Raw genomic sequence first — 25,691 nt, forward strand, 5'->3', positions numbered from 1 at the left:
TGTTTTGTCTTTTTCAACCCACATATCTGTGTTATTGTGTGTATATATGAGGAGTTTAAAGGTTCAATTTCCTTGGTCCTTCTCTTTTGCTGCTCATAATTTAAGGCTATTTCCCCACCCCTCTTAAAATCCTTCAGTTTCTCAGGTTTTGTCCGTATCAAAAGGATAGTATTTGCCCTGTATCATCTGTTTGATTTCTACATTCACTGAAAATTCCAAAGTGCCATTGTTTTTCTTTTTTAACAAGTTATGTTTTGGCAACTCTGCATTACAGAATGTAAGAACAGGAAGTGGATTCCACATTCTCTGGAACATGCCCTTTATTTGACAGAGGAGAAACCTGAAGCCCAGTACTTATGAAAGGTAACAAAGTTTGTCAAGAGAAGAGTTAATTCCAGATCTTCAATCCCCTAAGTCTAAAGCATAGAGTGGGGGATGAGTCCACTAACTGCACCACTTCCTCATTTCATCTAAAACAAGTTTACCTACAAGGAACTGGACCCTAAAGTTCCAAGAGCACTTTTCCATGATGGCCTGACCTTTGACACCCAGTACAGACTCTACAGGCATAAAACTTAGCAGTGGTGAGGGTACCTATTAAAATGTGCAGTGTATCTCCACAATTAAGGTGCTGAAGTCTCCTTCCACATACCATCTAACTCCTTTTGTCCCACCACCCAGGGTTTACAGTTTCTTACGAAGTCTGGAGGTTATGGCTGTCTGCATTTTCTACCTGTGGTAATGACACCCACACCAAGCAAAAGACCTCCTCCCTCACTGCAGCAAACTACCTCCCAACTCCCTTTCTGAGGTGGCTTCAATGCCCTTTAGCAATACGCAGAGTCCTGGGAGAAGGGTCGAGGGTGCAGGCTGACACTACCCATCTCATCTCCCATCACTCCCTTCCACTGCGAACAAATGAACTGATTTGTGCTTCCTAGACACGGCATTCTCGCGCATGCTGCCTCCGTGCCTTTCATTCTCATTGTCACCTACAACCCATCACTTAGCAACTGCCTATATGTTCTTCAAAATTCAGTGAGCCCTCAATTCTCTGTGCTTTCCCCAACTTCCCCTCCCCGTAGTTAGATGTACCCTCTTTGGGCTCCCAGAGCCCACTGCTTGTTAACTCCATGAGCACTTGTTATACCATATAGGAAAACTGGTGTTCCCTTGCATCAGGAACATGCCTTATTAGTACTCATATCCTTAGCAGGCTGCCTAACATAGAACAGGTCGTAAGAGTGACACAGTATTTGAATACCTATCACATGCCAGGCACTATGCTAAGGGAGTCATAGAAACTACACATTCCTCACAATGACCTTAAGCTGTAGTGCTGTCATTATGATCACTACAGATTGTACTATTGGGGTCCAGAAAAGTTCAATAAATTGTCCGGTTCAAACATCGGTTAAGTGTAAGAGCTCAAATACAAGTCCAACTTAAAGTTCATTTTCTTAAGTATGATGTTGCTTCTGAGGGGGGTCAATAAATACCTGCTAATGAACTAGTACAAATGAACTAGTCAGTAAACAAATCCAAAAAATACTATACTAAAGCAAATGACACTAAAAATCATCAATGCTTGAGCTGCTCATCATGGTATCTTAGCGTATAGACTGGAATGTTCTTCTAAGGAAGAAGACAGACATTTAGTAGGTAGGTCATCAAACTTTCTAAGGGACACACATGCATTTGAATACTTCTCTGGGGAAAATGATAGAATCACTGTTCCTACTGGCTTGTGAAGAACTCTGTGCAGAATGCTAGAATGACCGCTGTGAAGAAAAGGGCCTGAAACCAATCCAGGAACACTCATTTCTTCAAAAGAAAAGTCCAAATGATCCAGCCAGGAAATGTGGCTTTGAACAAGGAAAGCAACTGTGAGCTGGCTCACACTGTATTGGACATTTCCCAAGTGTTTTTCCCATGAAGCTTCAGTTTGGCTTGGCTTCGGGGGACCAGTATGCTCAGTGACCGAGACGGCGAGTACTCAGAGACCTCCGGAAAAAAATCCTGGCAGACAACAAATTATTTAATCTACTTTCTTTTCCTGTTGCAATCTTTGGCTTTAAAAAAAAAAGGGGGGGTGGCTGAAATGAAAAAAACACGAGTTTATTTTAATGGGAAAGGCGTTTTATGGACATAAAAATTCCATTTGTTTAAATTCCTTAACTAAACTGCATTTTTTTATACAGAGTCAAAATTCAACTTCATATTTTGGGATATTTGATTCTAGTATGTTTTCGCTATGATTAGCAGGAGCATAGAAACTAAGCTTAGAGCTTCAGGGCTTAATTCAAGTATGCATTAAGCTTTGTGTATGCAGGAAAAGACGTAAACAGTGTATGTGGCAAGGTCCTGCACATCAAGGCCTAGACATATAGTCTTGTTCTGGAGAAGGGAAGCACCCAGGAAATGATCAGAGAATAATGATAATATTTAAAGGGCTAAAATATAATCCATTAAGTTATCTTCACAGTCATGGGGGTAGAGGAAGCCTTTGAGGCAGAAGAAGGGAATGATATGCCTAGAAGGATACTTTCCATAGGTGCAAATGAGATTGACCGTAACAACAACAAAGTGTTCCTCTTATGGTAACAACACAAGCAGAGAATGAAAAGTAAGAAATAGCATTCATTCAGCAAATATTTGCTGAACGGCTGAATGTATAATAAGGCCTGGTATCAAGAGCCAGCATGACATTTCTTTTTATTTTTCAGAGGGAGTAAAGAGATCACACTAGTAGCACTAAGGGTCTGGATTTCAGCTACAGGAGTTGGGATGAGTCACTTAACCTCTCTGAGCCTTAGCTCCCACCCTTGTGCAATGAGAGGATTAGCCACCAATGGTTTTCAAAGATTTTTGTTTGTTCTTTCCTTTTTGGCACTGAAACTCTACAGGTCTCATGAAATCTTAAACACAACCCGAAGATATTAAGGAACCAGAATGGACCTGCTCTGGCTGAAGTCAGAGGCGGCGGTTGGGGAAAAGGGCCCAGACAGGCCTCTCAACATGGCCCCCTCCTCAGTCCCCAGTGCCTACCCCAAGGCTCCCCTGAGGAATCCCGGGATTACCGGGGAAATAGTTTTTAAAACAACTTCTCTTCCTGATCACCTCAATCCTCTTTCAGTCAAAGTGTTGCAGCAGGAAGTATAAGCACTCAGAGGATTTAGATTGGTTTTTTAAGTAGAGTTTGGCTATAAAAGATTCCAGATTTCAGGATGCCAAAGCAGTGTAAGTTCTCAAGTGAAATAGTAAAATTATTGTTCGAAAGACTGTTGTTTGAAAGTATCTGCTAATACCATTTAGGAAGGACTGGAAGAAGAAAACTAGATGTTAAGCTGTAAATGCCTTGGCTAGGTTAGCACTACTGGGGATGGTAAGGGTCAAACCAATACGGCAAAGGGTGAAGCTGCAGAACTTGGTAAGATTAAATAGGGAGCAAGAAGACAAAGGAGTCAAAAGACAGCATTGCATTTTGTAAATCCAACACGGTACTACAGACAGATGAGGGGAAGTGGATCTCAAATGTGGTGCACATTGGAATTGCCTAGGGAGCTGTAAAAAATACTGATAACTGGTTCTCACCCCCAAGAAACTCTGAATCAGTTGGTTAGGGGTGAAGCCTGGGCATTAGGATTTTAAAGCTTTTCATGTAATTCTTCTATGCAGCCAAGACTGAGAACCATTGAATTAGAAGGACAGGAAGTTACAGCGGACCTAGAGAACATTTTTTAATGAACTGTCTACTGCCATTTTAACATCCAGCTAATTTCTTTTGAAAGTTCTTTTTTCCCCAATTTATCTGCCTAATATGTGATACTAACAACAGAATTATATGTAATAGCATTTTTCCCTCTATTACCCTGCAACATATCTCCACGGTATTTAAAAGGATACCAATCTCTGTTTTTCCGAGGTTAGAAATCAATGATAAAAATCTCCACTAACAAGACATATGTATGCACATGTGTCACCTCAAGTGTTTTATTTTACAACAGATCATTATTGCGGGATTGTAATGATATTTATCAAAAAATTATCTTCCCTCAACACACACACACACGCGCACACACACACACACACAGTGCAGAGACTTATAAGCAGTGTATTATTCAGGCATTCTATCATGCGATACTACTTAATCTCTATAAGGGTATTATTAAAAATCAAGAGAAGTTCAGCATTTGCTTTGCCTAAACATAGTAAAGGCAAGATAAATGAAATGTTAAGTCACAGCCATCCCTAATATTGGAATAGCTTTTTTGAGTTCTTAAGACCCTCCTACCAACGTTGCCCAGATGGACCCCAGTAATAGTTCTATTGCTGAATCGTGACAGACACTCCACTTTTCTTTTTTCCAGATGAGGAAACGGAGGCCCAAAAGTGAGGGAACATGCCCCAGCCCCAGTGGTGGAATTTAACCCAACTGCAGGTCTTTCCTCGCCTACTAGCTCATTTCTCCATAGCTGCTCTCGATCAGTCTCAGTATCAGGTACATGACCCCAGCCTAGGCTCCACAAGGGAGAGGGAGATAACCATCCATTCAAAGTGATCTCACTTCCCTCCATGTCCCACAGGGCTTTATCAGTACAATCTAATGAAAACATTGTTTTCTACTTTTTTTAAAACTATGAAATGCTTATTTTCATTACTGAACTATATACTTCTTGAAGGTTGGGTCCATAGAAGATTGTACAAGTTGAATTTCCTATGCCCAAAGCACCTAACATACTTTCATGTACTTAGCCAGATATGGAATATGTTCTCTCATTGTTATATTCTTTTTCAACCCAATTTGTTAGGTTTTTACTTCTGAATCAGAAGTATCATTTTCCAAATTAGTTTATGCTCCTTGTTCCACCCTCTTGTAATACCCAGAGAGCCCACGTACTATTTTCTATATGATAAACAGCTCTTCAAGTAAGCAAAAACTGTTACCAATATCAGTGTGTTCCCTGAAATTCTCCTTCCTACCTCCAAGTCAAATTTTCCCAGTCTAATAATTTAAAATAGCACAAGTCTTTCACATAACTTACTATCTTTGACAACATCTTCTGGATAAAATATGTGTTTGTTATAGGCCCTCTAGGACTAAAACCGTAATTTCAGAAGTGATATGATCCACACAGGGTTCGGAGAACTACTGCTTCCCTCAGTGGGGACCCACAATTTTAGATAAGGCTCTGTTAGATTTCACAGCCATCCCAAGTCATGCACTAGAAGGCTTAGCCTGCTCTTCTAGGTCAGGATGAATGATGTAACAGCATCATTACCTGAAGTAAGTGAAAGAATACTTTAATTTGTATATCTGAGCTCTTCAAACAGTTTTTCCTAAAACGAAATACAAAGCCACTGGATGGATAACGAGGAAGCCAAACCGGGCACGCTCACAGCCAGCCTGGGATCCCATTATGACAATCAAGAAGACTTCACTCTCCCAGAAATGAGTTGTAGAAATGCATTAAAGACACGCGGCACAAACTACCAACTGAAGAGCATCATGAAAACAATAAGACCCTTTTCTTTTAAAGCAGCTTTACAGAAAAAATTCACATGTAACATCTCTCAAGGACATAAAACTATTGGGAGCCATAGAGTGCGGACTTCTCCAGTTTGGCATTAAATCTCAGAACAATTCTCCATCACTATGTTCAGTAAGAATATTAAAACAGTGCAAGGGCAATGACTGAGGAATAGCGTCACATCATCTTTGAGTGGCAGAAATTCTAACCAGTTATCTTTGAAGTTAAGAAGAGATTTCAACTCTAATGCCTTCCATTAGAAAAAGATGGGTATCCATCCCCCCATCCTAACTTGTCCTGACATAAATAAAAGGAGGATGCATTTTGAATTACCTCTACTCATGACAATTTTATCCTAGACAAAGTTCTGGCCACAAAACAGAGGGTGAAGGACTTCTAGAAGAGCTGTAATTGCCATAATGCTGATTAAATGTACACTTAACACAGGGGAAAGCTTTCCTGTGGCACGGCACAGCAGTCTTTCTAGTGCTATTAAGAAGCCCTTCAGGTACAATCTTCTGAAAGTGGTACTTTGATGAGCAACACAACAACATACCTGAAGTTCCACTGCTATGTAAAGCAGAGGTTGGAACTCTAAAGCAGTGAGAAATGTCATACTACCTGATATAAACTATTGCGTTACATCTGTTTCTAGCTGCAAACTATGCAAGGAAATCGGGTTTACAGACACAACTCTTTGGAGGCCAAATAGCGTCAGTTTCATATGATCAATTCTCATCATACCTCATTCGCTAGGTTTGGTTTCAAGTGACATGGAGCTAATTTTCCAAATCATATATATATATATCAACTATATATATATATAAATCAACTATATATATATATATATATAGTTTAGGAATATACATATATATAGTTATGGGATAAATGTCACCAACACTAAAAAATAATCAGAAGAAAGTGACATGGGACAGAAAGCACTTCTGAAATGAGGATAAATGTGAATGTGCTCGGAAGGGCAATAAGGTTTGGAAAATTTGTTGTAATTTAAAATCATCAGCCATGACTTAATAGTTACACATTTGTATTATTATGTGTGATAAGACACACACAGCTAGATGTTTTTGGAAGGATCTCTTCTTTGGAAGAATCATGGTATTACCAAAATGACAGATTAACTCTAAGTCACGATGCTCAGAGGCATTTGGAAGGTTTAGAAGAGAAAAGAAGCAATGGTATTCAAAACCATAGACCTGTGTCAGGGTTTCCCTAACTAACACCTTCTCCCCTGCTCTCCAAGCCCACCATAGATCCTTTAGATGTAGTGTTGAAGCAGTGGTAGCTAAACATTTTAAACCAGTGTCAGGCTTAGCTAGTAGACAAACGAAAACCTTCCTTCAGAGCAGTTATGTAGGCCTGGTAGCCATAAACTAAACCACTAGTCTTTGAGTGCTAGTTTAGAGAGCAGAGCACGCTGTCAATTGACACTTGCCTTTTACACTTTGAACACGGTCAGGTCACCTGACCCCCCCAGCCTCACACACAGCTTGGTAAACTGCATTGCTCCCCAAAGAATAATTTATCTTTTCCTTTTCAGAGTGCTAGACTTCACTCCAAAATGAGGCAACTGCCAGTGGTCAACCGACTTCACATCAAAGCCCTATTTTTTGAGAACGAGAGCCGAGAATAGAGAATCTAGTCACAAAAGCAGTTTAGTTTACATCTTAGTCCACTTACCATTTGATTAAGTATTCATCTACTACTAACTAGTTTTTCACAGTCTGTTTTTTAGTAGTAGTTCTGTTTTCAAAGTAGAAATAAAAAATGAATGATAACATGCAGAGTTAAATCACAGCTAGGGAGTCCTCACAAGTCTTGGGCCAGGGTGAGGGCACAAATGCTGCAGACAGGTGTTAACCCCCTTGGTGAAAACTGCCTAATGTGCCAGTTACAGTTCATAAAATAGGTGCTCAATAAATCCCTAAGGATTTGATTTTTCTTTTGTTTTCCACCAGTGTCTGCTAATGAAATTAATCAGAAAATATTTCAGCATATGACTCCACTATACAGAGAAGATGTTTATAGGGCATTGACTCTTGCTGAAGTGAAGCATTCTAAAACCAGTGCTTTCTGTCCGTATCTGCTTGTAAAGAATGCTTCATGCGAAGAAGCCAGGAGATAAATCCTCAATTAAATGAGTACCCAGCGATAACGCTGTGTTCAACATGTACAACCTGGGACAAGAAGCATGATCCTACATCTGGCATTTAGGTTGTAAAACAGCAAACAAAAATAAGACATAATCTAATTGAGAACGAAATTGAATGTTACAGATAAAGTGGTGAAAATGATTAGATTGAAGGAGATCAGCAGCTTAAAATAGTTGTACATAAGATGACCTTTGGTATTGGCTGTAGAGAATGAAAAGGATTTTGAATGCATGAACAAAGGCGAAATGGAGAAATGTGTGCATGTCTATGGAAGGTTTAAATTAAAAAAAAAAACCTGTTAGAAGGGAAGACAATATGAGGTTATTGTAGCCTTAGAAGTCAGGGGGAATTCAGACTCAGTGCAGTGAAAGTTGGGTGCTTCAGGAGACTTCTGACAGACAGGCAGACAGACATGGTGCAGGTAGGGGTCACCTGACTATGCAGCCAGGAAAATATAAAGCGGGCGGGAATGCTGGCAACTCCACTATCCTCTTCCATTTAACAAAACAGGACAGCAAACACTAGGGACTTTCTATTCATGTTTTCAGACAAAGGCAAGCAGTTTCTAACAACTATTTGTGAAAAGAGGAGCAGAGAAACCAAGTAGCCTATCAAATGATTAAGACAACAGTGAGATTATGAGATGCTGGAAAGAAATCTTAACTCTGGCATCAAGTCTTTAAAATGTGACATGACAGGGACAAAGGTCCATATTGGAAATCTTAGTGATGTTCATGCCTTCGTGACTGGTTTCACATATGTATCTTGGTCTCATATATAGTTTAAATTTCCACACCAGATAAATTCTCAATATTTGGGATTTTCATTCTATCTGCCTGTTTTTATGTCTGATTTACTCTTAGGCAGGCCTTAGACAAATCAGAAGAGAATTTTAACTAAAAACAAAAAGGGAAATGTATGACTAATATAGAGAGGGATCAAATAATACCATAAAATGGAAATGATCAACCTTTCTTTAAAAAACAACAGAGAACTTCAATTGACTAGTGTTCAAGTACTGAGTCACACTGAATTACACAGAGCCTTGACTAATATTTATTGCTACATGTTTTAGAAGCAATTTCCATTTTGATGGGTTGCTTCAAAAGTGGTATTCTGAAGCAGTTAGGTAACATAAAAATACAGGATCAAGATCATGTCTGTCAGATGAAAAATACAGCATTTATGCAGCATTATATAATCCATTCGCTGGTTTATGAGCCCAAGGTCCCCATGGGAGTATCACAAACCCACATTATATGCTGCAGGATTATATTTTGTGTTTGAGAATTCAAATGAGAAGGAAATACTTTCTAAAACCAAAAGTGTAACTACAATACTTGTATTCAGTACCATGAAGTAAGTCCAAAATTACAAACAATTTCAATTTGGCAGCTTAAGACATCCTTAGTTCGGGTGACCCAGACATTAAAATACATGCACATTTTCTCCTGTACGTTAGTACCCCTCAATTGTTAAGATACATAAGTACATAAATCAGATGGCCAAATTGGGCCTATGAAAGAACAGTTACCAATGAGTCAATGTCAGGGAAGCCTACTGCAGTGTTCCCCAAGGATGAGGCCAGTATTTCTTAAACACTCCAGCTAACTGCCTTCCATAAAGAAAGAACACACGATACTTCATTTCAAAGATGACATCACACCAGGGATAGCTCGTGTGATTAACTCAGGAATGGACATAACTGGAATTCAAAGCAAGAGCTTCTATCACGGACATAAATTTTAAAATAAGATGAAGGACAGAAATCAGATTATATACACTTATACAAGAAAAAAATACAATGGAACTGCAATGACTGGCAGCAGAAAAAGGTATATAAAACAGCTGTACATCTTGAAAAGAACCAAAAACTAATCCTGATTTGGAATGGGAACCATTTTCAAAAAGTATACCTAATCTGGATAAATATATGCAATACATAAAATGTAATGGAGCAGTTATAGACTTCTTTGGTATTTAGTATGATTACTAATAATACCAAACCTCTCTAGGAAAAATACAGAAGAAATTAAAATGTGTAAAATAGGACTTACGGAAATATTGAAGAGATCTGAATTATTTAATCTAGAGAAGTAAAAGTTGAAGAGTAGTTTAAGAGTTTTGACTACATAAAATACTGTTCCATACATATTTAGTTGCTTTACATGCTAAAGAACAAAGAATAGAAAGAATATAGCTTGTGTTGCACATATTGATTTATACCAAAAATGCAATGTTTTAACTTTGAAGTCATTGAAATAGATGACAAAAGTTAAAATTCTTTTGGGTTCTTAATAGGCCTTACCCAAATCTATGATTTTTTAAAACTATACTCAGTCCAGACTAAGGATTTCACTGGACAATATTAAGAACTGACTTCCAACTCCTGACATTTTCCAACATGCTTTTGGGTAAATTATCAACCCAAATTGTCTTTGAATCTTTTGCTTAGAGTCAGGACCATGGGACTAAAAAATAAACTTTTTCCCAAAGGAAATGGACCATTGACCATTAACCACAGAACTCAAAATACTACACACATTGTTTTTAAAATAACACTACATTTATCTTTCAAATTGATGGGGTTTCTAGAGGTCACAAATAACAGTCCATGTTTGAAATGTAGAGTGTACAGTGTTTGTGAAATCTTGATTAGTTACTGAATTAATTTAAAAAATGGATACAGTCTCCATAAAAAGGGTATCTGGCATATTAAAAAAGGAAAGAAAAGAAAAGAAAACCTGGCAACCCTATGCCATTATTTTCATGTCAGCACCTGCCAATGTTCAGTGGTGACAAAGAAGGTATGATTTGTTATCTGTCCTCTTTCGCTTATTTCTAACCAGTTAGCTGTCCCTGGTTTATAAGGATGGACATTTTCTTACTTTGTTATATGATGTGACGTATTTTAAACAGTGATTTTAGTATGCCTAGAATATAGTACGGAGCATTAATTAGTCCAAGAGTAATTTAACACCAGTAAGTCAGTTAGTGGCCGTCTTTAATGAGTGGTTACACAGTTGTTCGATCTACAACGTTTCATTTGGTGACCAAATATATCACTTTACCTACACGAAAATAGGTTAGTGACAATCAACTCTCCCTTTCTTTTTATGAATTGATGATAAAATTAACCATTTTAAGAAAATAAAAACAAAACAAAAACGGTCGGGGAATAAGGAAAAGAGGTTAATACATACACAGCCAGGGTCAGAGGAATTTGCAATTACTATAAAGGACAAAATGTCTTGTCCAAGGAAAAGACAAGTCAAAATGCTTTTAAATTTGTTTCCAAGGATTCACTCCCAGAAGTGGGTAAAGACCCAGAAGTAAAGTCTTCTTTAAAATTTTTAAACATTCAGTTAAGTTCAACTTTAGCATTTGTTTCCTTATACTTAGGGAAAAGACTATTCTCCTAACATTACTATCTTAGCAAACAAGGCTGACAATTTTATTCTATGAAAAAATGAAATTCTTGAATCAGATATATACATAATATTTTTAAAGCACATAGATCTGACAATGCTTAAATTGAAGGATTTTATTTAGTCAGTTACTTGTTCAGATAAAAGACTGTCACATGAGAACATGATTCAATAAGACGAAAACGCAGGCATAGGGCTGGTCTTTCTAGACACATCCATGAGGTTAATTGAAAGTACCAGTAGGAAATGTCGGTGCCTTTCATAAGGTGAATTTATTTATAGCCATGTTTTAAGCATCGTGTTAGAAACAAACTCAACACTATACAGCAATATGATATCAAATATATTTTCTTCTAAGGAGTTAGAAGCACCTCATATGCTTAAAAGATGACCTATGTTTATGCATGGCAAGGAGGCCAAATGAAACAGCCCAAATTCAAAGCAATGAAAGAATTAGGGAAAAAGTTTTAAAAAGTCAATCTACTATGCATGTCTTTCTACCGAAGATTATAATTCCCAAAGGGCTCTAAAAGTCTATTCCTGAAAGGTAACAGAGGAGACAGACTTCTATTAATGTTGTGTCCTCTGACATCTAGAATGTGAAAATAAAAGGAGAGAATATTAACTTTCAGCAGTGGACATGTTAAAAATTAAAAAAAAAAAACAAATAAAAAGAAAGCACAAATGAGCAAATTCTAAATAGCTGTATGGCACAAGGTAACCCAGCCTAGTTTCACAGGGAACCTTACTGTAATCAAGTGACACCTATTACCTTTGCACCAGAAAGAATGAGGCAGACAAGAAGGCAAACACAATTTAAGAATCCGTGAAGAGAAAGTAAAAGAAGTCACATACGTGTACCACATTCTGCTGAACCTCTACATAACAGGCAGTCCCTGAAACAACTCCAGTTCTAAAAAGAGGTAGCCAGAGGTACGCCCTTTAACACAGGTTTCAGCATCTTCTCATGATCCATTTTCACCTAAGGAAACTGAAGGAACTCAAACCATCAGGGCAAAGTGAACCAGAGCCATGTGAACTGGCTAGGAACCACCTGAAACCACACCTCTAGTTTCCAAGTGAAAGAATATCCCCCTGACTGCTACAGCCTCCAAACAGATCACTCAACCAGCACAGACCCTTTATCTAATCAAAAGCACCTGTGGGTGCAGATGTGGCTGTTGGGTGGGGCCGCCAAGGAAACCAGACAAGGAGAAAGGGGTTGAATCCTGAGAAAGAAACACGGAGCGAGAGGATGAAAACAAGACAAGGGAGCACAGAGACTGTGTCCCATTCTCTCTCCTTCTCCAGCACCTACACAGTGCTTAGTACATAGTACATGCTCAATAAAAAGAACGGCAACTGCATCAATAAAAAAGCTTATCTCTTGAAATTGCACATGCATGTCACAAAGTCTTGTTACAAATTGTCAAGTATTAGGGAAGAAGTCCGGTTGCTCGTGATGCTCACAATTTAAAACAACCCAAATTAGACTGGTTACGTCGATAAAGAAACCTACAGATACAAAAAATAAATAGGAAATAGTCATTTTGGTTAGAAAAGAAAACTAAAAAGGATACATACATGCTAGAAAATACAACATTTTATTTCTGGGAGAGACCGATTATTGCCAGTAAAGTACGTTTTAAAACAATATATTAAATTGCATACTACAATGTCTGTTTCTGAAATGATTAGAAATAGGAAATGTTAGAAAGACATTGTGAACCACAATGACCTAAATGCCATATAAATAAACTGAGGCACATTACTGCTTATTGACTTTCCTTTGCTGTTTTGGAAACATTCGAAATCATACAGGTAACAGCACCTGTTGCCTTAACATTCCTTGTAAGAACTTGATGAGATTTTGTGGCTTCTCTCCAGTTTATTCAAAGGAAGAGCTGGAGGGAAGAACTCTACCAGCATCTCAAAGGAACAGCGTCTACATAGGGCTGCATATTTTATTTCTGTCAATATTCTGTATGCCCAGGTTTGTTTTCCTTCCTCTGATGTTGGAAGGAAATATCCTCTCCAAGCAAACATCTATGCTCACTAGAGATAACAAATATTAAGCAGTAGTTCCTGTTAACTTGGGATAATTTTTTTTTATAAGCTGCTTGGGAGAATAAATGCCTGTAAGTGTTTCCCATAATATTTTCCATGGAACACTAGATTATATAGTTAATCAATTTGGGAAATGTATATTGTATGCCTCTTTTCAAGCTTCTTAGTACACCTTCGCTTTCTAGAGGCCCTGGGAGGTCCTATTGTAAAGAACTCCGTCCAACTGTAACCCAAACTTACGTGAGCATGGGACCCTCTCTTCTACAGGATGAAGCAGGGTGGGGGTGCAGGTAACTGGCTTAGCCTCTCAAAATAATTTGATAAAAATGAAGAACTGTAACTTGATGGAAACCTAGAAGTGTCAATCCAATCCCTTACTTTAGACTTGAAGAAACTGAAGTCCAAAGTAAAATGATTTGGCCAAGATCACACAGCCATTGTCCGTCTACACTGTGAGCAAAAACATTAGCTGTTTCCTGTAGCTGCTGCACTTGATAATTTTATTACTTCAAAGAGAATATCTGGTAAGATACCCCTAAAACCCACCTTGGGACTTGTCTACCTCCGTCATCTCCCAGCCCTTCCATGTCACAGGCTAGCCCTTTCTCGTGGGCACCAGACTCCAATTTTCCCCATTCCTTCGGGATCGCATTCCTTCACTTACCCCTTCTCTTTTGTGCTTTGTCTCCCCTTTTCTTTGGGCTTTCTCTGTCAATTTTAAGAATGTCCAAGGTCTATCCTCCTACACCTCTAACTACCAGAATTTCCCTTCACTGCCAAATCCCTTAAAGGGGTCTATATTTAACATCTCAACTTTCTTAAGCATCATTCCCTCCTTTATCATTAAAATCTGGTTTCATTCTCCCCTATTGTCCCTCCAAATTATCCCACTACTGAATCCCATACCCTGCAATGCTCCAGCCCCAAGGGTTTTCCATTTTCCATTGGCTCTTGAAGACCTGAGGCCCTTCTGCCCCTCCAGTCTAGGTAAAATGTGCACCTTTCCCTCCACCTACGTCCTCTGCTAGTAATCGTCTCAGCATTTTACCTCAGCTCACAAATCACCTTCCCTAAGAAAATCATCCTTGATTCTTAAGAATTTGTCATATTTCCTTCAATGTACATGCAAACTATCTTGTACACACACACATTTTATATCATGTGATCATAAAATTTTTTGTTCAACTAGGATACATTTGAGAATGAACGGAGATGAGTAATTATGCCAGGATGACAGGTATAAACTGTTACCATCCCAGGCAAACTAGGTGTATGGCCCCCATAATGACAGCACTTACCAGCTCACATTGTAATTTACTTGTTCACACATCTGCTAAATATCCAACAGCCTGCTTGGTCCTCAAGACCTTTTCCAACCCAGCATAATACTTAGCACATCTTGGATTCTTAATAAATAATAGTTACTGAATGAAGAAGATACCAAAAGAAACAGTGCTCTAAAAAGAAGAAAATAGCTATTGATAACAATACTTTCCTCAGCAGGAAGAAATTCATAATAAAAGGAGACGTTAAGTGGTATGCCATAACCTAGTATTCGAACACATCCAGCATGAAATCTGGCCCAGTGAAATCAGGGAGATGGATGGAAAAAGGGCACTCCCTTCCTGCTCAGCGTGTGATGCCACGTGGTAGGCCTGAGAGCATAAGCTTTGGAATGAGAAAGACAAGCTTTTGAATCCAGCCTCATCCCTTACTAGCTGTGAAACTGTAAGCCGCTTATTTAACCTCTGGAAGGCTCATTTTCAAGTTCTACAAAAGGGATCTGTTCATTCCCCCAATATATAGGGGTTTGGCTTAGGATTAATGTTATTCTGCCCTCTCCCCATCTTCCCTAGGAGGTCCTCTGACAGCCCATCCAGAACGTTTTCAGTGAATGGTGCAGAGAGAATGGGATTGAGAGCGGCCAGCAAACTAAGAAGAAAGAGGTGATGAGCAGCCTGTGCTCACTATCTACCCCCCACCTTCCATCCCATTTATCCGAATCTGGCACCACTCCCACTCCCTGACTCCACTCTTTCTGAAACCCTGACCCAGACGGGAGGCCCAGAGGTGAAGCCAAAGCAGGCTTTATTCCAGGGCCCCCCAACCAAGGACACAGCAAGGGGGAGACCCCCTCCTGTCACCCGGGCTACAGAGCAAAGGCCACATTCCCTGCTTGCTGACTGCTGATCAGAAACTCTGAATACACATGATTCATGATGGATGGTTAAGTCTCTTAATACCATAATGCAGGTAAACAAGTAACACTTGGACAGACTGGACAGGAACCTTAGCCACAGGGAAAATGATTGTTTCTGTGGGAACCTGTGTTCTACCTTTCAATCCCTTGCAAACAAATTTTTGGAACATACTGAATGTTCACACCAGAGTCTTCCGGTCCTATGTAGTTAAAATAATGCTACATATTTTAAATTCCTGTCAGCACAAAGGATGCTTTTAAAGGAGACATAAAGTTTTCTTGTTTAATCAGAGAAGAAATAAAAACACTGAGGGAAATTTAGTCCCTTTCTGGCTGTGGTGGAGGTGGTGTGATGTTGACAAAGTCATGGAGAAGGGACAGCACACCTGAGGTCAGGCAGGAGGCCGCTGCCTCTGTGAGGAATGAAAAAATGAGTTAAAGTGCCATATATACAGCATTTAGCCAGAGCTACGCATGCAATAGGAAATATCTAAAGAGCCTCATGAACACAAATTTCACAAAGCATAATTCAAGAAAGAAAGAAGAAAAATTAGTTGTCAGGACCACACAGAGCAGGTATGAATAAACAGTTTTGTCAGGTACATCCATTTTATAAAATTAAAAAAAAACTTTTAAAAACTGTATAACCCAAAGTGCCATTTTATGCTGATTTTTTTTTTTCAGGACAAAAAATGACATGTCAACCAGGGACACATTTAGTTAGAACCACACAGCTATCTAATTGTCCTTTAGCAGCATGTGACCAAAAACTGTCAAGCAAATGAAATAATACAATTTTAGATTAGTGTCTTCTCAAATGTAGTACATTCTAGTGTACTGCAGCCATTACATGAATGCAGTTTCTCACATTATTTTACATATGTTTTATATTAAGAATATTTTTTGAAAAAAAAAACAATAAAGCAAAAATTCACTATTATTTTCTAATAGTACATCCTTCCTAAGAACAGGGGTCTCAGAAAATCCTATTAAGGGAAGAAAATTAATATTCAGTTAAAGTTCTTATATTAGCTTAGCAAGGTCTACCATGCATGTTTTAATGGAAACGTTATTGCCAAATAGCTGCACATAATTTTTTTTTAGTAAATCATGTAATTTTAGTATACTAGAGATATCTGATATTCAGAAGACTGTAGGAAAAAAAAATGTTATAAAACGAATGAACTATTTGTAATATAGCCAAGCCGTCACCTACTTGAAAGTTGGTTTATGTACACTAAATTTTCAAGCTTGTAGGGTGAGTTCACCTACTCCTAGGAACACGCTGTTTTCTGCTATTACTCTTTGTATGAAATTAAAGGGGGAGGAAAGAGAGAAAACAGGAGTTGGAGAAGCAAAAACAGACAAACAAGCAAACGGAGGCCCTGGGCTCTCCGTGCATCGTAAATCAGACCTTAGAGGTTTAGAACTCGTTTTAAAATACAGGGAAGCCATCGTTTCTTGTATTCTCATTTTGTAACTGGCACGTACCTAGTAAGCTGCCACTAACGTTTTTAATTGTAAAGCTGGGGGGCTCTCTTAGTTTCTTTTGTAACAAAACAGAGGAAGTCCACCAAATCGACATCAGGAAGGCAGACTTTCCTATTTAACTGACAAAAAAGGAAGGCTGTTCGAATCATCTGGAATGCGGTTTAAAGGTGCAGATTTAGAAGCATGTGAATAATGAGGTCTTCGAGCAGTTCCACTTGAAGAAGAGAAAGGAGGAAGGGGGAGGTGGGGCACAGCTCTGAAACATGGTTTAATAGGATAACGAGAAGCAGAGTGTGTGACGGAGTGGCCGGAGTGAGAACTCAGACGAGTCTGGACGCTCTGGCTGCAGACAGAACACATCAGCCCGGATGAGAGAAGAGGAAATCCAGAATTCAGAGACTGGGTTGCACCGATGTCATAAATAGGCTATATTGTGGGAGTGGCGACCAGCACATCGACAGCCAACACAGAAAGGAAGAGCGCAGCCCAGGTTACAAGCAATGGAGGCAATTCCAAGAGGAAAGTGGAGCCGCGTGGTGTGTGAAGATGTTCCATTTGAAGATAAGAAATGTTTCTAGGTCTGGGATTGTGTTTTTCAGAAGCAGAGAAGTAAGAGAATCTAACACCATGGATAGCTTGCCTCTGAAAGCTGTCTTCTCTCTGCAGCACGGCCCAAAACATACAGTCCCGCTCAATTGATATGCGGCTCTAACACAGTATGCCCAACTCTCTCGGTGCTCAGGAGATCTATCTACACCTGCCTCTATCTCTGTATCTTTATCTACATCTATAATATCACTCATTCAGATTTGTGAACCACTCACAACAAGTACACAACTCCTTACTGGGTGCTTTATTCAGACACTTTCTTACAGTAGAGTTATTGGGGGAATATAAATCTATATAGAGATGTATATGCATTCAAGAAAAAAATTTTTCTTAACATTTCTTACCTCTCCAATAAATTATAAGCTTTGTGTGATGGTTAAAAAAGATCTCTACTGAGTCAGTATTTCTGGGCTCAGTTCCTCATTCTCCCACTTCTTAATTGCAGGACCCGGAACAAGTCCCCTAACCTCAGTTTTGTCTTCCGTAAAATGTGAATTATAGCATTTACTCTGCTTACCTCCTAGAATTTTGAGAAGTAAGGGAGGTCATGTATTCAGAAGTATTTGATAAATTGCAAACAGCTACCCAAAATTAAGACGGCATTATTTTCATCTTAACATATTTGTATACCCTACAGTTACTCAATAAATATGTGCTGATTCAAAGCATCATCTAGACACAGGAAAGCATACACATGCAGAACACCTACCAAAGATGAATGCCTGGTCCAACCAACTAGGTGCTAAGAGTCTGAAAACACTAACAAAGCAGGAGCATTTGCCAATGATTCCCTGGAAACCAAAGCACTCCAAGAGAAGCCAGTCTAGGCATTAGAAGTTTTAGTCCACAGGCTCCCTGCAGACTCTGAAGGGGCATTTGGGAGGCCCTCTGGGTCTGAGAAGCCCAGGAAGCGAAGGCAGCCAGATGGATACCTCCTGTACTGGCCATTTTCAGTTCTGACTAGAAGAGCTCAACACTAACCAACATTTCCCTGCTTTAATCATTTAAGTAATGTTATTATTTGCAACAATTTTAGCCAATCCTGTCCTCCCTTTACGGTGTGACCTCTTTAGCATGAGTTCCACACCATTCAGTATTTGATCAGAGTTCAGTTGGTGCTCCCAGGTGTAAGCACAGTCTATCAATGGGGACATACAATTTTAAACAGTTGGGACTGAGTCATTCAAATTTTGTAGCCTCACCCTCAGTGCCTGTGACATTTAACAGGAGTGCCACGAGTAGAGAGAGGAGTACTTACTAACGCTTCTAAAAACAGAACCAATCGTGTCTTCTCAGCGTGAATATCCACTCCAGTACAAATCTAACAAATCTGATCACCAGGAAGCTTTCACAGAGCCATTGTCGGTTGTCACCTATGTCATGAGCAGAGGCAGATCTACCATTAGGCTTAACGGAGCTGAACTTTCAGGGGTCCTTGCCGGTAGCAGCCCCTTCCCACACCCATACCTAGTTTTATATTTCTAATTTGCACTATTATTCTTAAAACAGGGCCCTGTGTTGTATAAGCTTCCGGCCCTAATGGCTGGGATATACTCCTGGTCAATATATAAAGAGGTACAGATCACTCCTCATTCTGTTCAGACACACTCATTGGTGTCACCTTCACACACAAAAGGACAAAGTCTGTGAAAGAGGTAAATTTCCAAAGCACCACCCATGATCAGGGTCACATTTCATATGACCACCCCGGCTAACACTGTGAATCCGTCTATTGCCTTCTCTTTCTGGGACCTTGCCGAGGATGGTTCTATTCCTGGTGTTTCCATTTCTCACTGCAAGTTTATGGTTGTAGCTCCAAAGGCTACTCTGAAAGAAAAAAGAAAAAAAAAATCTGCCCCTATAATGTACTTATCAGAAACAAAGCAATTATGAACATCATATGATTAAAAAGAAAAAAAAGTCATTTAAATAATGAACTCTAATTTGACTATTTAGCAATTCACTCTAGCAATTTGCTATTTTTATTACATTTTAAATCAATCCATCCAACACAGAAATTCTCTCAACCCCACATAGTACTATTTCATTGCTGTAAACCTGTATTTCAAGGCAAGACAATATCATTCTATAATAAAATGGTAATAAAACGAGTACCAATTATCCCAGTATTTTCTCAAAATAGGTAGACTTTCTTTCATGCCTTAATTTTATGTTTTCCTTTGCCCCATACTAAAAGCTCGGCATAATTATCCCCGAACAGGTTGAGTAAGGTCTCTGAAAAATCTGCTCAGGGTGATTATTTAGCTTTTTTTTTTGTATTTGCAGAATTTAGCTGAGACTGTTACAAGCGGTTTATCAAAATAAATGCTTGATTGGCTTTAGCAGTTTTTCGTAATGGAAAAAATAAAGAAAAAGGAGTTTTCTAATAAAAGGAGGGAGAGAGAGGTTAAATACTTTAATTACTAACTTGCAAAAAGATTTCCATTTGAATATGGAAACAATGTAAAGGGGTCCCTAATTTTTATGGGACTGGAATCACTCCAGAGGATTTAATGATACTGCTGGGCAACTGAATAATGTGATTTCTAAGCATACTTCCTTGAAATTCAATAGTGCTAGGGAATATTTAAAGTGGGTTATTTTAAAAAGTTGAATATGCAGATTTGTGGGGTAGGGGAGGAATTAAGGAAACAGTGATTTCTTTAAGACCCATTTTCATTTTCTATCTTAAAATAATAACTAGGCACTTTTGAGTCAACTAGCATGTGAAACGAGAGAGTTATAAAAGGATTTTCCCATCAAGGATTGCTAGATATTAACTGAAGAGCTCAGGTAAATGTGTCTCCCTTCTAAATCATACTTGACATTTCTGATCTTTGAACTCTGATTGTCACTATTTATAGGACTCCTTAGTAAGGTCTTGAGTAGTAAAGGTCTTCTTGAGCTCACATGACCCTCGTTGCTGTGTGACCCTAGTCATATGTGGGCACTGCATTGTGGAAAAGCCATATTAACTAGATTTCAAGGATCTAGCCACTTCTGCTGTATATTGTACCCCCAAATTGAAGATTTCATAAACAAAGGCATCTCCATCCTTCTAAATATCAGTTAATTCCACCTAATCAGATCTATTATTAGCACTAATCCTAACACATAGATTAGCAGCATTACAAAGCAGCCATTACTAATGAGCCCTCCTACCTAATACCACTAGCCCAGGAAAGCCTACCCACATTACTATATTAAAAGACAGTCTATTCTGAACTGCTGTTTTGTTTGGAAAGGAATTAAAAAAAAAAAAAAAACTGTGTTCCTTTCCAGCTGGCAGTTTTCCTAAATTAGATTAACTTTTAATTTAAATTAAAAATTTTAAAAGCCTTACACAAAGAGACAGTAATTGCCCATTTGAAACATCCAAAAAAAGGTGATTGAAGGGTACAGTAATATGCTTACATGAATAATAAATAATACTTAGCATTTAGATAGAGCTTTCCCCTCATCAAATCACTTCTTTATAAGCATTAACTAACGCACGCCTAATCCTAGGAAGAGAAGTAAAATTTAAATGATGTTTCTCTACTTTAAAGTTGGGTAAACTGAGGCACAAAGAGGCAGGTCTGTCATGATGCCCACACGTAGGTTTCAGAATGTGGACTGTGTTGTTAGGCATTTCCTTGTGGGACCCCCAAAGTGCCATTAAGCTAAATCTGAAATTAATTTCTGCCACAGGCACTGTGCAGGCTTTGATGATGTTACATAAGCTAATTTTGATTCCCATTTCTGCCAGTGGTAGGAGGGGTTGGAGAAAAGACTGAAAATCTTTTTACTTAATATCTTCATCTGTAAACTAGGGAAAAAATATTCACATACTATACATACATACATACTCTCACACCCACACACTCGTACACAGTGCCTAGAAAATGCTCAACAAATGGTATCATTATTCACCATAAGGAGTTCATAAGATAACTACTAACTGTAAGCTAATGGAATTCTTCAAGTATTCTGACAGAAAACGAGCCATAGCCCTAACGAGGTGTTCAATGGGATAAAACATTCCAAAACCCTTGGAAAAATATTAATGGCACAACTTCTAAGGTAATGCTTAATAGCTCACATTATAAGCAATTAATGTACTCCTGGTGAGTACACATGCATCTCAATTACTGGTTTCCACCCTTTGTAACTCTTCAAAAAAACCCTGAGAGATTCAAGATATTGATTTAACTTTTAGCATCCATTGACGGAGAAAATAAGGACTAAGAGCTACAGTGAAATATGTGAAACCTCTGTGCCACTTCTACACAGGTGTATGCTTTTATTGTAATCACAAGGGACGCCTCATATACCCAAAAAAACCTGTAGAACGTATGTGGGCCAAACATATGTCTGTGGCACCTGTGAATGTGAGTGAGACACATTTGCAGTGAGTCCCTCAGAGGTCTGCGGTCCACAGTGTGGGACCACTGTCCTAGAGGTGAAGAAATGACATGCTGGTCCACACTTCCTGCTGCACAGCTGACATCCACCAGAACTGAGTGGCGCAGTTTCCATGTTCTTGAAAATTTTCAAATGGAACTTTCTAGAATGAAACTTAGATCCTTACACCATGTTTTAGAGCTGGAAGAGAATTTAGAAATCTTCTGACACAAGTCATCCATTTTAAGATGAAAACCACTGAAATCCACAAAGGCTGTGTGTTCACCTCCCTAACCACCAGATAATGGCAGACTCAGCTGTTAAAAGTTTTAATTACAGCCCTGTGTGTACACACACACTCACTCACACACCACACATGCTAACAATAGGGGCGCTTCTAAAATGAAAGAGCGCTATATAAACTCTTTATTTTTTTTTTTGCCAATTCACAACAGATGTGATGTAAGATTGCTCCCCACAACTCTCAAGCAACACTCATAATCTTTTATTATAATGGCTTTCTTTTCCATTTCTTTATCTCTTTAACCTTTTTTCCATTAACACAGCAACAAGAGAGCGGCACTATGTACATGTTTGGTTTTTAGCATAACTCGTTTAACATACAATCCAGTTAAGATATGCCAGCCACTACGGAGAAAATAAAAACTTTACATCTATTTTCATTACACTTATAAATGTGTGCATTTTGAAGCTGCTGGAATTTTAAATATATTTTCATTTCTCCTCATCTGCAGAATTTACATGGTTGCAAGAAAACCTTGTTGAAACCTTATTTTGGTTTTCATGGAACATAATCTCAATATCTCAGACAGCCTGAATTCCATTTGCAGCTTCCTCGGGGGCTCTGTGAAGCTCGATTAGTATTGCATATCACACATAAGTTACTTTTAATGCTCTTCCAAGTCTTGTTAAATGCTACACAAACTTTACACTTCAGGGCTCTATTGTTTAACTTATCTGCCAGTAGATCTGAACCCACAGTTCATCTAGTTGTCCACGGTCAGTCATTTCCACCCATTATTATTTTTAAATGAGTTATCTTTTAAAGAACTCCATTTTGATTAATAGTAATTACTAATTATGTATGTGAAAAGAATGCCTTGAACCTTTATCCCAAACATTCAACAAGGTAAAACCAAGACTGTAAAGGTGGTGGTTAATCATTGTATTCAAACTGTGACACTTATTAATAGGCACAAACAATCCATTCAGCTATTGTGTATTAAATGCTGTTCTACTTATTGGGAAATTTAAGTATCAACTAGTAAAACAAACCTACACGTGATGACTCAACAGGTGAAAATGTTTGTATTTGTTTCAGATTTAGACTATGCTAATTTTTCCTTTTATAAGGTGAACCTAAAGCATACTATTTAAAATATAAAATTCACAATCCTACTCTGCATGTCATAACAACAAATTTCATTGCGATCGCATATTTTTTTGATTTGATAAAATTCTGTCCTGGGCGACAACACAACCTACATATCACAGTCTTTGAAGAGGAGTAATGTTGAAATATCAGTTATTTGCATCTCAGAGAATATCTTTGTTGGCTGAAATTCCGACAAAGTTTTATTTTCGAGCAGGTTTTTATTAAGGTTTTTTCCTAGAACAACAATCTAATTTAAAACAAAAAATATACAGCAAATATGCCCAGAGGTATAAACAAACTGATGAAAACTTTCATATTCCTGAATATCACAGGAGTGGGGGCACCAGTTACACGTGGAAGGAGACATCTTCATGTTTCTTTCCTGTCTTCATTGCGTAAGATCAATTAAACTGTATAATTATTCTTAATTCCTACGTAGAAATAAAATTTCAATTATTTTTCTTTTAGGACATTCAGATTATTAAGAAAATGAGACTTCACCTTGTTTATCTGTCAGAAGTACTCTCTTCAACAATTTAAGCCTCATTGTATTTTAGTAAAGAAACTGGTATCAGGTTATTCCAAAGATACAGAGACAAAACAAAGGAAGATTAAAAACCAAGAAAAGATGGAATTTAAGTATTCTTAGTAGACTAAAGTAATCTTTGTGGAATTATTCAGCCACAAGCAAATTCATGACAAACAACGCCTGGAAAATAATAGTGATTATTTTGTCATCTTTGTAAATTTTATTAAAATGAGACTTCCAAGAATACTTGCCATTTTTTTTTTAACCTTAATATTCAGGCAACTTAACAGTGACCGATTTACAGCAAAAGCTTTGTTAAAGAGATGAAAGAGCCAAACTATTTGTGAAAAGAGGTGATGAGTGGACATTTGTTTTCTCTTCATGTAAATTTGATAGTGAAGCAGTTTGTATTTATAGTTAAGAAAATGACATATTGAACAGTCTATCTAGTCTTGATATGATCATAAATGTCCAAGTCCTGCCAAATATATTGTTTTAGTCATTTGATTGAAAGAAAAAATATATTTAAGATTCTTGTAATGATTTTTTAAGAAAAAAAAACAAGGTACTGAAACCTATTTGGTTGTATATTACAAAAGCACAAATATCTCACCATTTAAGAAGAGCTTTCTGTGAAGACATGACTTAGTCACTGGAAATTCTTGAAAAGAAAATGAATACAATGTCATCAAAATAACTGAACCTTGACCACTTCATACACTTCATAATGATACATGTTATTTTGATAGAATAGTTAGAAAATTAGAGGCGGAAAAACACCAAAGAACACATACTTGTCATACAGACACCCACATGCCAGCCCACGTTCAGTGTACCTACTACCAGTAAGAATGTCTGTGATAGCTGACCCTACCCAGTGCCTTAATTAACTGGCATTATGTGGTAATTAAGACGATTGCAATTAAGTTTTAATTTTAAAAAATTAAGTACAAACTCATTCAATGAAGAGTTGTAGTCGTTTGGTGTGTTTCCAGGCGCAGAATATAGCAATTTACTATTGACAAGCACTAACGGACGAGGTCATTTCACAAGTGCAGTGCGGACAAAGGTGAGCCGGGCAACTGATGAAATCTGTGGCCAAGGCGAAATAGCAATCTCTGAACCAAATGGTAATAAAGTTACTGAAATGAAGCCATGTAGTTTCTAAACTGAACTGTCATAAAGGAAGGCATGGGCTTCAAACTGGCATGTCAGTAGTAATTAAAATATTATTTCTCGTTTTTAAAAAGTTTCAAGTGGCTTTAATAGACTTATTGATTTTTTTATTCAAACAGCTAAAAGTGAGGTTAGGAGGATGCTGCCAGGAAGGAGAGGGCCGTGTAGAGGGTTGGAGGGAGGTAGGGAAAAATCTCTAATGATGGGAAAAGAAGTGAACATACTAACACGCTGGCATCTATGAATGCTTCTACAAACAAAATACTGGATTACCCCAAAGGAAAAAAGTGCAAGAGATTCAAAGATTACTACAATATGAATGCTGAAAAAGCAATGGCTGCATATAAACTATGTTTATTGTTTTCACAAGGATACAGAAAGTTCTAGGAGGCAAGATGACAGAAATAAAGTTCTCAGAACAGATTTCTCCTGAGAGGCCCAGGGGTTTCCTGAGGAGGCCCTACACAAGTCTCTCTAGCTGATCCCCTGCTGAATTGACTGGTTTGTCCAGTCAAATACTTGCTTAATATACTCAGGAAAGGTCTGACGATTATTATTAGGAGCCAGCATAAACAAAGCTTTAAGAAAAAGTATTTGTTTTGTGTGCCTAACTTTCCCCCAGTAGGAGAGGTAAAACCTTCTATTGCTACTTTGGTAACCTTTTTTTTGCTATTCTCATGTTGAAAATAAAGCAGATCATTTATTGTGTG

General features: G+C 38.1%; 1 protein-coding gene across 3 annotated transcripts in view; it reads right to left on the reverse strand.

Moving 5' to 3' along the window:
• FIGN (fidgetin, microtubule severing factor) overlaps positions 1–25,691 on the reverse strand; it is a 125,116-nt gene that overhangs the window by 73,102 nt on the left and 26,323 nt on the right. The window contains exons 4-5 of one of the 3 annotated variants that reach the window (XR_012133414.1): positions 24,419–24,466; positions 22,199–23,707 (exon numbers count right to left, since the gene is read on the reverse strand). The exons of the other annotated variants lie outside the window; for them this stretch is intronic. The gene's annotated coding sequence lies outside the window, so the exon portion shown is untranslated. Of the gene's footprint in view, positions 1–22,198; positions 23,708–24,418; positions 24,467–25,691 lie in introns of those variants that run through there. 3 annotated transcript variants of the gene reach the window in all.

This window comes from Manis javanica, chromosome 7, assembly GCF_040802235.1.
Source record: "Manis javanica isolate MJ-LG chromosome 7, MJ_LKY, whole genome shotgun sequence".
NCBI lineage: Eukaryota > Metazoa > Chordata > Mammalia > Pholidota > Manidae > Manis > Manis javanica.